This window comes from Grammomys surdaster, unplaced genomic scaffold, assembly GCF_004785775.1.
Source record: "Grammomys surdaster isolate TR1022 unplaced genomic scaffold, NIH_TR_1.0 126391, whole genome shotgun sequence".
In the NCBI taxonomy this organism is placed as follows: domain Eukaryota; kingdom Metazoa; phylum Chordata; class Mammalia; order Rodentia; family Muridae; genus Grammomys; species Grammomys surdaster.
The window spans coordinates 2,786,498-2,798,568 of record NW_021621185.1 but is presented as its reverse complement, the minus strand read 5'-3'; positions in this window follow the sequence as shown (position 1 = coordinate 2,798,568).

Sequence of the window (12,071 nt, the reverse complement as noted above, 5' to 3'; positions counted from 1 at the left end):
GTCACTAATACATTTTCCAAACTGCAAGCCCTGGCACAGCAAAGCTCTGTGGCCTGTCTGTGACAAGTTGGAAGAGGAGGATTAATAACTAGATATGATAGAGCATGATGATATGACATCATCCTTAAAGGTGACCCAGGGCCAGACCAGAGTTTGCCACCCACCCCCCAACACACACATTATTGTTGATTGCTGCAGCTGTCCCTATTGTCCTGTCAGACATGTACAGGGTGACGGAGGGAATGCATGATGGTGGCCAGAAGAAGGGACTAATCACCCTTGGAGGTGGAGATGAGTAAGTCACATTTCCCTTGTTTTCTGTCTTTTGTTTGTTTGTTTGTTTTGGGTTTTTTTGTTTGTTAGCTTCAATTTTGTTTTTATTTTCCTGAAGAGATACGTGTTTTATTACACACATGTATGAAGGGTAGAATGTGAAACCAAGGAGATGTCACTTAAATAAAGCTCCCAACAGTGTCTCAGGAATTTAATAAGCACAGTTCCAGTCGCTTTAGGTTTAATACTTTATGCCCACACAAGCTAATCTTTTATTTTTGTGCTGGAAGATATTTAGCAGCTTTTATTTCTGGTCCCTCATTATTTATATCCATCCATAACAACTTTCCTTTGCTGTAAAGCTAGGCAGATTAGAAGGAAGGGAAAAACTATACCCAGCTTTGTCTGTAGGTAAGAGCCACCTTTAGACAAATATGATATATTCAGTTTTTTATTTTACATGCTTCTCTCTGGGGAATAGCTCCACTGGCTACCACTGTTTGCTTTTAGTCATGTGTAAGCTTCACAGCACTCTGTTCAAGGAAATGCCCATCAATTGACATTACACCAGTTGCTGATTTTGAAACTGTAAAAATACTATTTCATTTTCAATTGTTCGTGAAAATGCCTAATTAGTTAATAGAAATTTAATTGTCAACAAGTGGATGTGGCTTAGCTGGACTTCTCAAAGTAACATAGGTGAAGCTTCCTTGTTGAATTGAGAAGCCAGAGTTAAACTCTCTTTGAACTTTAATGGCAAATCTGCAGTGCATCATGAATGACTTTAATAAAACTGTAAAGATTCATGTTTACTTTCTTTTTCCAATGAAACACAGGGCTAAAGTCCATTGCCTCTGAGGCATTCATGCCAAAGCTTAAATATAAGGAAAGGCTGTTCCAAAGGACAGTCATTTCTAAATTAGATTATTTTTAGCTGAAATTTCTACTTGTTTTGTATGCTACAGATAAATTAATAACTCTTTGCAAGTTTGTGGTCATGATGTGAAACAAGAGATAACTGAATGTGTGCGTGTGTGTGTGTGTGTGTGTGTGTGTGTACAGAGTCATATCATAAACAAGTAAAGAATACTTTGACCTTCTTCCTTTCTTATCTGGATCTGCTTTATTTCCTTCACTTGTCTTATTTCCCTCGCTAAGACTTTAAGTACTGTATTGAACTGGAAGGAGGATAGATCTTGTCATACTCTTCGTGATACTGGAAATGCTTTTTCTCCATTTATGTGATGTTGTCCACAGCCTTGTTATATATTTTCATTATTCGGTTGGGATGTGTCTCCTTTTTCATTCAACAAGACTTTTCAGACAGTGGTGGCGCACGCCTTTAATCCCAGCACTTGGGAGGCAGAGAAAGGCAGATTTCTGAGTTCGAGGCCAGCCTGGTCTACAGAGTGAGTTCCAGGACAGCCAAGACTGCACAGACAAACCCTGTCTCAAAACAAAACAAAACAAAAAAAAAAAGACTTTTTTCATGAAAGTATGCTGGATTTTGTCAAAGGCCTTTCAGTATCTAATTAGATAATCAAGTGGTTTCTGCCCTTGAGTATGTTTTTGCATTGCATTGCATTGCATTTATTGATTTTAAAATTCTCAACCATCTTAGAGATACAGATGACTTTATCATGGTAAGTACTCTTCTTTATGTGTTCTTGAATTCATTTTACAAAAATATTTATTGAAGATTTTTGCCTCTATGCTTATCAGAGAGATTGTAACATAATTTTCTTTTTTGTTGAGTCTTTGTCAGGTCTTGGCACCAGGGTCATACTTGCTTTATTAAAATCATTTGAAAATTTTCCTTTCACTTTCTATTTTGTGAAATAGTTTGAGGAGAAAGATAACCAAAGTCTTTTCCATCTATGAACCCAGTGAGCTATAGTAATCATTAGTCTTGCAAAATATTCATGTGGATGTGATAGTACACAAATATTATGGGATTGACCAATCATTTTCTGTTGGATTAAAAGCCAACTACATGAGAAGGAACCATACCTGGCATGGAAAATGGAGATAAGAACATATGTGTCTACAGGGGATAACTTTCTACTGTCAATTTGCTAACTAAACATAATATTAAAATAACTCCTAATAATTAATTATTATATTCTCTATAGAGTACATATATATTTATATATACGTATACATATACATATACATATATATATATATATATATATATTGTTATAGTTTCAAGTCTCATCAGAGAAGCTTCATTCAGAAGGTGGCATTTAAGACTGAGACCCACATGTAGTAAATGTATAATAAAATATTGGAGAGTACTCAGTCCTAAGTAGGGTATCTATAACATCCTTGATCCTAAGAGTTTGGGGTCTTAACAGAAGATGGGGTAAAAAGATTGTAAGAGCTATTGGTGATATATGCTTTCAAAGAAATACTGCTTTCCCGAACAAAACAGTGCAACTGCATTGTGAACCATGAACTTTTGTCATGGTTTTGACAAAAATCACAAGACTTGGGCAAGATCCAGTCAGACAAAATTTTGGTATTTGGTATGTAGGTAGGCATGAAGTCTCATCTCCAGCTAAGGATGTTAATATTTTATATCCGCTGTGATATGGAGAATCAGTTTTCTTTAATGATATGGTCCTTGGGAGGTTGAGCACATCCTAGACATATCCCAACCCTAATAGCAGGTGGGAAACATGAATTGAATTAGAAAGGTTTGAACAAATAAAAAGAGACATCAGTAAGTCAGGGGATAGGGAGGTGGAGGTAGGCCTGAGAGGAATTGGAATAGGAAATGAATGTGATCAAAATATATTGTAGGAAACTGAAAGACTTAATAAAAATATTACTTAAAAGAGGTGGATAGTGGCTAAGGAAAGATAATTGAGTTTGTCTTTTGGATTCCATGTGTCTACACAACTACATGCATGAAAATAGGCTATCATGTAAACAGGTAAGCATGTGCACACAAACACACAAAAGAATAAATGAAGAAAAAACAGCAAATTCAGTTGATAAGTGGGAAAAAATGACAAGTTTCAAAAGTAAAAGTACCGATGATAAATTAAAAAAAAATTAAAATGTTCAGAATTTTCAACTATCAGGGAAATAAACCAAAACAACTCCATGATTCCAATCTCATCCCAATCAAAACAGTAGTTATCAAGAACATGGACTTCAAGCTGAGCATGGTGGCTCAATTCTTTATTCCTAGAATTTGAATGTTAAATGCACAATTTCCATGCTAAACTAAACAGAACTTTTTAAATCATGAAAGCAAGAAGGAAAGAATGGAGAATGGAAGGAAACAAACAAACAAACAAGGGAGGAAGTAATACAAAGCTGAATAGGAATGAGAAATGAGTAGGAATATTTGTGTACCATTGACAGAAATGTTAATGAATCTAGCCACAGTGGAAACTACAGACTTGCCTCAAAATTCTAGCACTAAGATTACTATACAATCTAAATGTATACAACTGCTAAATTTATATCAAAAGAAAACAAATCCAATACAATAACGATATCTACAATCCATACTTACAGCACAATTCAAAATAGTAGGTAAGGACTTAGTCTATATGGGTGTTACACGTACATATGTATATTGTTTGACAATATGAACAGAACCATGTCACTTGAAGGATAGAGTCCTGGAAGTGGAGATCATCATGAAAAGCAATATAAGCCCCATCCATGCTCAGAATCACTCGGGATTCATGGGAAATGATGAGGTAATAATGACATGACAGACACACAAACATGTGTACAGAAAATATGCAATTAGATGGTTTGGGCTCTGATACATACCAGAAGTTCAGCTGTTCCTTATATGCACCTGAACAGAAAAATGGATTATTATATATGGTGAACAAGGAGACAACTTAGCTCTCTCAGGAGAAGTAACCTCTGTAGGGTCTTCAAGCAGCAACATCCTGGGCTGAGGAGTAATGGTGGACAGTTCATTTTCAGCACACACAATCAGCATTCACACAGGGACCAGAAGAAAGTTGTAGCATCTGTCCTGGCCTTCTTTAGCACCCATATGTGACTGGAGCATTGGGTTCTTGACATGGCTGTGCCTGTGTCAAACAATACATTCACTGAGGACTCCACTCACTCCCTACAAAACCCAACTCAGAAATATTAATGTTACATGTTTTCTCTCCTATACAGAGGCTAGATAGAAAGGAAATATGGTTTGAAAGTAGAATGAGTATTTGGAACAGACAAGAACTAGGTGGATGGAAGAATGAGAACAAGATTGACTGATGAGGCTAACAGGAATCAAACATGTAAAACAAATTATGAAAATGTTATAAGAATACCCATTGTTTTTTAAATTAATATATGCTACTAAAATGTCCACGTGCATGGATATAAATCATCCTTATAAAAGTATCGAGAAATCGAGAAGCTGAGTATAATTATCTCCTCTGACTTTCATGCTATTATTTATCACAAGTAGGATTTTCTTTGGACACCATTGCCAATATACATTTATTAGATTTTTGTCAAGTCTGCTTAATTATTCCCACATTTTTTCTGATTTCCTTTTTAGTAAAATGAACTGATTTAAAAATTATTTCTAAAGTGTTTGCTTACTAAATGCAATCTCTTTTGTCAGAAATTGTCTTTTTCTTATTGCTGCGAGATCATAAATTGTATAAAGATTTTGATTGTTTTAAATTGTGAAAATTATTTGTAAACTATATTAACATTTAGAGGTGTATAATCCTGTACAAAGCATGAAACAACAATAATTGTGACAGCACAATAACAATGATAATATTTATTTTCCTAAGTTTTTTAAAGACATTAACTAACTTGACTCTTACCACACAGGTCACCTAATCACAAATAGCCTCTCTTCACTTTTTCCTTGTGAGATTTTCTGCTTATAGTTCAGGATATGCAGCTTCACATTGTGGATCTCAACACGGACTTTCTCCTGTTTTCGTGATGTATATTTACTATGTGAAAAAAAAAAACAACAGATCATTACAAATGTGAGTATTCATTCACTTAAGGGATTTTAGAAAATTATCATTTTATTTTACTTTTACTGCTTTGAATAATATTCTATGAAGTATACAAAATATTGTTTTGAGTTGTATTGTATTGAATTTGTATTGAATTGTTTGCTCATATTTACCCATCACTAGTCTTTCTATCTCTCTTCTCCATCTCTTGCTATTTACATATGCTCGTTTCTTTCTTTCTGCTTTCAAGTCACACACACACACACACAGGTATGCACACTTGTGCTCACACAACATATGAAAACAAAGAAGTAATCTTCTATTACTGTATTTGTTCCTCTTTTTCACCTTCTACTTTTTCCCCTCCCTCTTAGTTATTTGCTGTCATGTCCCACCTGCATATAAATAAATTTATATTTACATTCTGTAGATGCAAAACATCATTCATAATATTTATTTTTTTAACATGGTTGTTTCACTTAACATAATCATGTACAATTTCATGAATTTTTCTAAGAATGATATAACTTCATTTCTGCTCATAGTTGAACATAATTTTACAACTCCATTGAATCGATATATAAGTTCTTAACATTTCACATCCATTTATTCATCTGTTAATCAATATCAGGGCTTTTTGCTGTACCTTGGTGACTGAGAATAAAGATGTAAACATGAGTGTGCAAGTATCTCTGTGCTGTGTTGTAGGACCCGAAAGGGCTGCCATGCCCTGGATGAGACTTTCCATGTGCCGCTGTCTGCCAAGTAGCCTTCTACAGTTTTTCTAAGAACAAAACATCCTGTTGAAGGTGTGATGCCCCAGACAGGGACTTTCCACTATACAAACCATTGCCCCCCAGTTGAATTCCTATTTGTGTTTTTCCCTCTCTGGTTTGCTACTCACTAAAAGATTTAGCATTCTCTCATAAACGAACTACCCGAGTCTGTGTCTTCCTTTAATCTCCAAGACCTACCCCCAGCTCCATAGTGTCGCAGCACTGACTCTGTCGCTGTGTTATGCTGACTTTAATTTCTTAAGGATTAGACCCAAAAGAAGTGAAGGTGATCATACGAAAGTTGCATTTTTAGGTTTCTTCTTCTTCACACAAAAGTTGCATTTTTAGTTTTCTTCTTCTTCACACGAAAGTTGCATTTTTAGTTTTCTTCTTCTTCTTCTTCTTCTTCTTCTTCTTCTTCTTCTTCTTCTTCTTCTTCTTCTTCTCCTCCTCCTCCTCCTCCTCCTCCTCCTCCTCCTCCTCCTCCTCCTCCTCTTTCTTTTTCTTTGGATATTTTACTTACATTTCAGTTGTTATCCCCTTACCCCATTTCCCCCATTCCCAGGAAACCCCTATCCAATTCCCCCTCCTCCTGCATCTATGAGGATGTGCACCCACCCACCCTCATAATCCAACCTCCCCATCCTCGAATTCCGCCACTCTGGGTCATCCAGCTTTCATGGGACACAGGATATCCTCTCCCACCTATGCCCTACAAGGCCATCCTCCCGTACATATACAGTTGGAGCCACGGGTCCCTCCCTATGTGCTTCCAGTCTAGTGGTTTAGACCGTGGAAGCTCTGGTTGTTTGCTCTCTTCATGGGACCACAAACACTTTCAGCTCCATCAGCCCCTTCTCTCTAACCTCTTCATAGGGAAACCCTTGATCAGTTCAGTGGTAAGCTGTGAGCATCCGCATCTGAATATGTCAGACTCTGGCAGACCTCTAAGGAGACAGTTATATCAAGCTCCTCTCAGCATGCACTTCCTGACATCCATATTAGCGTCTACCTTTGGTGACTGCAAATGGCATGGATACTCAGGTGGAACAGTCTCCAGGAGAATCCTCCTTCAGTTTTTGTCTCACACTTTGTTTCCATATTTGCTCCCTTGAGTATTTTGTTACTCTTTCTAAGGACTGAAGCACCCACACTTGGTCTTCCTTCTTCATGAGATTCATGTGGTCTGTGAGTTGAATCATGGGTATTGCGAGATTCTGGGCTAATATCTAATATTCAGTGAGTGAATATCATGTGTGTTCTTTTGTGATTGGGTTACTTCACTCAGGATGATATTTTCTAGTTCCATCCATTTACCTAAGAATTTAATGAATTCATCATTTTTAATAGTTGAGTAATACTCCAATGTGTAAATGTACCACAATTTTTTTATTCATTCCTCTGTTGAAGGACATCTGGGTTCTTTCCAGCTTCTGGCTATTAGAAATAAGGCTGCTATAAACATAGTTGAACATGTGTCTTGTTATATGTTGGAGCACATTATGGGTATATGCTTAGGAGTGGTACAGCTGGTTCGTAAGGTCCAATTTTCTGAGGAACCTACAGACTGATTTCCAGAGTGATTGCACCATCTTGCAATTCTACCAACAATGGAGGAGTGTTCCTCTTTCTCCACATCTTTGCCAGCATCTACTATCGCTTGAGATTTTGATATTCGCCAATCTGACTGGTGTGAGATAGAATCTAAGGGTGGTTTTGATTTGGATTTCCCTGATGACTAAGAATACTGAACATTTCTTTAGATGTTTTTTGGCCATTCGAGTTTCCTCAGTTGAAAATTCCTTGTTTAGCTCTGTACCCCATTTTTAATAGGGTTATTTGGTTGTCTGGAGTCTAATTTCTTGAGTTCTTTGTATATATTGGATATTAGCCCTCTATCAGATGTGGGATTGTTAAAGATCTTTTCTGAATCTGTTAGTTGCCATTTTGCCCTATTGACAGTGCCCTTTGCCTTACAGAAACTTTGCAATTTTATGAGATCCCATTTGCCAATTCTTGATCTTAGAGCATAAGCCATTGCTGTTCTGTTCAGGAACATTTCCCCTGTGCCCAAGTATTGAAGGTTCTTCCTCACCTTCTCTTCAATTAGTTTCACTGTATCTGGTTTTATGTGAAGGTCCTTTATATACTTGGACTTGAGCTTTATATAAGGAGATAAGAATGGGTCAATTTGCATTCTTCTACATGTTGTCCTCCAGTTGAACCAGCATCATTTGTTGAAAATGCTGTCCTTTTAACACTGGACAGCTGTAGCTACTTTGTCAAGTGATCAAGTGACCATAGGAGTGTGGGTTCATTTCTGGGTCTTCAATTCTATTCCATTGATCTTCCTGCCTGTCTCTGTACCAATACCATGCAGTTTTTGTCACTATTGCTCTATAGTACAGCTTGAGGTAAGGGATGATGATTCCTCTAGAAGTTCTTTTATTTTTGAGAATAGTTTTTGCTATCCTAGGTTTTTGTTATTCCAAATGAATTTGCAAGTTGCTCTTTCTAACTCTGTGAAGAATTGAGTTGGGATTTTGAAGGGGATTGCATTAAATCTGTAGATTGATTTTGGCAAGATGGCCATGTTTATTACATTAATCCTGCCAATCCATGAACATGAGAGACCTTTCCATCTTCTGAGATCTTCTTCGATTTCTTTCTTCAGAGACTTGAAGTTCTTGTCATACAGGTCTTTTACTTGCTTGGTTAGGTTCACACCAAGGTATTTTATATTATTTGTGACTATTGTTAAGGGTGTCCTTTTCCTAACTTCTTTCTCAGCCTGTTTATCCTTCAAGTAGAGGAAGGCTACTTATTTGTTTGAGTTAGTTTTATATCTAGCCACTTTGCTGAAGCTGTTTATTAGGTTTAGGAGTTCTTTGGTGGAAGTTTTGGGGTCACTTATGTATACTATCATATCATCTGCAAATAGTGAAATTTTTACTTCTTCCTTTCCTATAAGTATCCCTTTGACTGCCTTTTGTTGTTTAATTGCTCTAGCTAGGACTTTTGGGACTATATTGAATAGGTAGTGAGAGAGTGGGCACCCTTGTCTAGTCTCTGATTTTAGTGAGAATGCTTCAAGCTTCTCTCCATGTAGTTTGATGTTGACTACATTGCTTTTTTACTATGTTTACATATGGGCCTTGTGTTAGTATTCTGTCTAAACTCCACCTCCACAGTTATCTGGCAACACCCAGGTATGCTCCTCCCCACAGTTACCTGGCAACAGCCAGGTAGGCGTGCCCACTATAAAAGGAGCTGCTTGCCTCCTCCTCTCTCTCTCTTACTCTGTTACTCTCTTGTCTCTAGCTTCTCTCTGTCCCCTCGTCCCTTCCCCCTCTCTCCACGTGGCCATGGCGGGCCTCCACTTCTCTCCTTTTTCTCTCTCTTTTCCCTCACTCATTCCTCCTGTTTCTTTCCCTGCCTTTGCCCTGTGCCCTGAATAAACCGCCTCCCCTGTAGAACTGTTTGGTCTGGTATGGTCTGTTCTGAGCTGTGCCAACAATCTAACACCTTGAATTCCTGATCTTACCAAGACTTTTACCATGAAGGGTTGTTTAATTTTGTCAAATGCTTTCTCAGCATCTAGTGAGAGGATCATGTGGTTTTTTTTTTTCTTGGAGTTTGTTTATATAGTGGATTGCATTGATGGATTTCCGAATATTGAACCATCCCTGCATTCCTGGGATAAAGTCTACTTGATCGTGATGGATGATTGTTTTGATGTGTTCTTGGATTCAGTTTGCCAGAATTTTATTGAATATTTTTGCATCGATATTCATAAGGGAGATTGGTCTGAAGTTCTCTTTCTCTATTAGGTCTTTGTGAGGTTTAGGTAGGAACGTAATTGTGGCTTCATAGAGTGAATTGGATGGTGTTCCTGCTGTTTCTATTTTGTGGAATAGTTTGAAGAGAATTGGTATTAGGTCTTCCTTGAAGGTCTGATAGAATTCAGCACTAAAACTCTCTGGTCCTGGGCATTTTTGGTGGGGAGACTTTTAATGACTGCTGCTATTTCTTTAGGGGTTATGGTATGTTTGGATGGTTTATCTGCTCCTGATTTAACTTTGGTACCAGGTATCTGTCTAGGAAATTGTCCATTTCATCCATTTTTCCCAGTTTTGTTGAGTGTAAGACAAAACATCAGCCAAAAGATTCAGAAAAGATCTTTATCAATCCTACATCCAATAGATACTAATAGCCAATATATAAAGAGAACTCAAGAAACTAGAAACCAGACAACAAAATAACCCTATTAAAAATGGGATACGGAGCTAAACAAAGAATTCTCAACTAAGGAAACTCGAATGGCCAAAAAACACCTAGAGAAATATTCAACATCCTTAGTCATTAGGGAAATGCAAATCAAAACAATCCTGAGATCCTCCTCATACCAGTCAGAATGGCTAAGATCAAAAACTCAGGTGATAGTAGATTCTGGCGAGGATGTGGAAAACGAGGAACTCCTCCATTGTTGGTGGGATTGCAAGCTGGTACAACCACTCTGGAAATCAGTCTGTAGGTTCCTCAGAAAATTGGACATAGCATTTCCTGAAGATCAAGCTATACCACTCCTGGGCATATATCCAGAAGATGCTCCAACATATAACAAGGACATATGCTCCACTATGTTCATAGCAGCCTTATTTATAATAACCAGAAGCTGGAAAGAACCCAGATGTCCTTCAACAGAGGAATGAATGCAGAAAATGTACATCTACACAACGGAGTATTACTCAGCTATTAAAAACAATGAGTTCATTAAATTCTTAGGCACATGGTTGAAACGAGAAAATATCATCCTGAGTGAGGTAACACAATCAAAAAAGAATATACATGGTATCCAATCACTGATAATTGGATATTAGTGTAAAAGCCTGCAATACCCAAGATACAGCTCACAAACCACATGAATCTCATGAAGACGGAAGACCAAATGTGGATTCTTCAGTCCTTAGAAGAAGTAACAGAATACTCAAAAGATCAAATATGGAGACAAAGTGTCAGATAGAAAATGAAGGAGGGTTCTCCTGGAGACTGTTCCACCTGGGAATCCACCCAATGTGCAGTTGTAAGGCCCTGGGATAGAGGAGACGCCCACTCAAACCACAGGAGATGACAGCCACCCAATGACTTACGAGACACCGATCTTGATGCAACCACAAGAGGCTTTATTTGGGGATCAGTTGGCTGAGGCCGAGGCTCACAAGAGGAGCGTCAACCCCGTGGCTAGGGAGCAAGGGGTATTTAAAGGAGAAAATCCCAAACCGAGGGGTGAAGGGGGAAACCAGGAGGGGACAGTGGAGAAATCCCAACCTACATCATAAAAATAGTTGGAAAGTTTCAACCTATTATTCAGCTACTCACAGACCAGGGTGGGGAGTGGGAAACATCCTGTACACATTCTATTCAGGAATGTGACCTTAACCTGACCATTGTAAGCAGCCATTTCCTGGAGAAACTCAGCCAACCTGTATCTTTAGTTCTGCTATCCTTCGTTGGAACCACCTGGCTGACTTGCCCCCAAGGCTAGTTCTTTCTTCAGGTGGCCAGCTATTTCCTGGATCCTAGGCCTGTGAACCTGCCAACCTTAATTGAGAATGGGGGGTTGGTCTCAAGCTTCTCTATGAATTTTTATATTCTTTCACAGTCACAAAAGGAAGATGCTGATGTGGATGCCAGGCAGTGCATGCTGACAGGAGCCTGATAGAGCTATCTCCTTAGAGGTTGGCCAGAGCCTGACATATACAGAGGTGGATGCTCACAGCTAACCATTAAACTGATCATGGGGTTCCCAATGGAGGAGTTAGAGAGAAGACTGAAGGAGCTGAAAGGGTTTGCAGCCCCATGGGGAAAGCAACAATACCAACCAACCAGAGCTCCCAGGTTCTAAATCACCAGCCTGGGAGCACATAGGGAGGGACCCATGGCTCCAGCTGTATATGTAGGGGAGGATGGCCTTGTCGGGCATAGGTGAGAGAGGAGGTCCTTGGTCCCCTGTGAAAGGTAGGTGCCCCAGTGTGGGGGAATTCGAGGGTTGGGA